Here is a 3,051-nt window from a genome sequence, read left to right on the forward strand (position 1 = left end):
GACTTTCTATGCCAACTGTCAGGGCATAGGGCAGCATGTGATTTTTGCCAAGGTCTGAAATATATAACTAGGCGGTGCAGTGCTTGGTGCGTGACAAAGAATGAATTTTCAAGACAGTAACAAAAAATGTTAATTTAAAATAAATAGATCAGGGTACAGCTTTTAGTTTGCTAGAACCTAGGTCAACAAATTAGCCTGGTTGTTGCATTTTCTGTGTCTTGCCGCATAAGGATGAGCAGCTGATACTAGCAGCCGAACCTGGATAAGGCATTTGTGACCCCAATCTAATGTAAACTACGTGGCAGTCGCCTATACGTTTTCAGGAGATAAATCTACTGCAAAATCGTAGTCTAATTTCAGTGGTAGGAAGACATGTTTGCCAGGCAAACTTAAATTACATTTAGTATTCGTGAAACAGCACACAGTGAACAGAAGACACAAGTGTATTGAGTTTAGACAATACGGTGCAGGGAGAGTCCCAGCCCTTTAGATTCAAACCACTAATACTTTCTTAAATAGACTCTTACCAACTTAAGGTTAAAGATGTAAACTACTGCAAAGCCAAGTAACAAAATATGGCGGACGTTTGAAAATTAGTACGTTTAGCTTGAAGTTGGTCATCTTCAGGATAATCACCGACAGGTTTGGCCATTTTACGCGTCAGGGATAGCACAGTGTAGAGAGTGGCTGTATGTCATGACTCTTTCAAACACGCTGCATGAAAAGGACTACATACACATACATATACATTAGGCGTAATTTACTTCAGATTTGACTCTTTTAATTTCACCCAAAGCAGGTAGACTATGAGAGCATGGCCGTGGACTAACCGCAAACTAAAGGAGGCCAAGCAGAGCCGCGCCCACAGAACAGAGGGTATGGCTGGCAGACCACCGCTCCAGCTAGGCCAGATGGATTTACAAAATACAACGCAGGCTTTACAACCTTTTTTTAAAAGTGTACTTATCATATTCTTATTACATTGTCCATTGTTCATCATTCGTTCACTGCACTGAACTGATAACAGGGTCTTTTACAAAATTCGAGAATAAGAAATTGTGCAGGTCATCAAGTTGCAATGCAAAGTGTATTTCTGAAATGCAATAAATTCGTCAGGAATATAGCACCGATTTAATGGGGAGCATGTAAGCCTCAAACATTTGTAGAATTTCGCACAATTCAGATGACAAGCTACACCAGCATCACCACAAAAACAGACGGATAAATAGATCTGATAAGGTGGTTGGTGTAGTGACACAACAATTTATGATTTTAGACACATATCTTGCTGTATATTAGGCTTCCTGACGTGGATAAAGGCAGTTTAGCGTAGCCTTGCGCAATTATCTCTTAAACTCATCACAAAATGAGTACTGCCACTATAGACTTAAGGTTTTTATTTTAACTTCTGCAATGCATTATTTGATTTGATATTTACTTTTATAACGACACATGACACCAACACGTTACTAAGTCTTATCTCGTCCAACACTGCAGGCCCAAATTTTGTCCAAGTTTTGCCTTTATGTGCGCCGTTGTTGATAAAATATTCTTTTGTATATGCCAAATCTTTGATTTACCACTGTTTAAGTGGTAAATCAAGTTTTGCAAGAGTCACTGCTTAGTGTTCCTGCTGCAGTCTAGAGGGTGGACCGGTGAGAAAGCTGGCAAAATAAATCCACAGTTTGACGCGTCTCGTCGGAAGTCCAAGTTCAAGTTAAGAGAGGCCGTCGCTCCATCTGTCCAGACAGCAAAACAAAAGACACACACGTTCATCATTAATCACCTCACTCCTTCTCTCAAAGAATAAAGCCCTTAAAACTTTTTTCTGCACATTTCAGACTTTCACTACACAAGCTGTCCCTTAAATGAGTTCTACCCACGCCAGAAGTGTGTTTAATATGTTTGAAGCTTCCCAATTGTTGCCGAAAAAGATCTTTGAGAAGCTATTTTTCTGTTGAAGAGCTATTCTCCTTAACAGCAGGTCTGAAAAAAGAACAACACAGTCATCTGAGGTTAAGCACGTTTATTTCGAAAGTGTTTATCGCGACGAAACTGATCCAAAATATGTTTGGCCATTTAAGATATAGAAATCTATTGAAATAATCTTCAAGGGTATCTTGCGGTTTTTCTTGTAGTAGTTTCTGTAGCCTAGTTTCTGTGCCACCAGAGTTCATTACAGTTTCTAACACTATGCAGTCTTCAAAGAGTTCTTATGTGTCAGCATGCAAACAGAGTTCCGCGGACACGCGCTCGGAATATTTTTGAGCTTAAGACGCCACTATATCAACTACTGAGAGGGCTGCCAGTTGAATTAAAAACTGTTTCTAAACAAAGTTTATACAGAAAAGCCGAATAAAAATAATCGCTTTCTGATCAGTAACTAGTGAGGAAACGTGCACAAAGAACAGAACACTGCAGATCCAACTCTGCGTGAAGTGTTTCTTTATAAGTATGTAGCTAAAATAACATATTTTACTTTTTGCTCCACTTAAAGTCCAAGTATCCAGACTAAGATGCAAATATTTAATTTGAAGTCCTAAATGTACCCACACGTTCCTTATCATTTTCACTGTGAAATCCATGCAACATGTGAAATGCACTATATACTGTAGTATTACTTATTTTCAAAAGGCGAAACATGCAGATTGCATTTTGAGGTACAAAATGTAAGCAGTGGACTCGGTTGTAACATGCACACGGCTTGTTTGGATAACCCACCCTGTGAAGCTCACTTTACTCTAGCACACCAAATAAAAATGCGGGAAATTTACTGGAAGAGATTTTTAGAATAACTTCCTCACCTAGTCTGCAGCAGTTCAACGGTGACTGTATCAAGAGCTTAAAATCAAATAGGCTGTTGGTTTGGAGGAGCTGCGGACTGGAAAATGATGTCAGCACCTGCATGATGTTGTGATGAAGAAAATCTTGAAGTGAAACGGTGCACTTGAAACCAAACGGAATCATATGTGTAAACCAACAAATATGTATGTAGGTAACTACTATATAGATTTAGTTTAATTATGAGTTCTTATGAAAGGAGTGAATCAT

The sequence above is a fragment of the Aulonocara sp. 'chitande type north' Nkhata Bay genome, linkage group LG20 (genome assembly GCF_057382095.1).
Source record: "Aulonocara sp. 'chitande type north' Nkhata Bay isolate Kocher_YH1m ecotype deep benthic linkage group LG20, A_spYH_male_GT1.1, whole genome shotgun sequence".
NCBI classification, from domain to species: domain Eukaryota; kingdom Metazoa; phylum Chordata; class Actinopteri; order Cichliformes; family Cichlidae; genus Aulonocara; species Aulonocara sp. 'chitande type north' Nkhata Bay.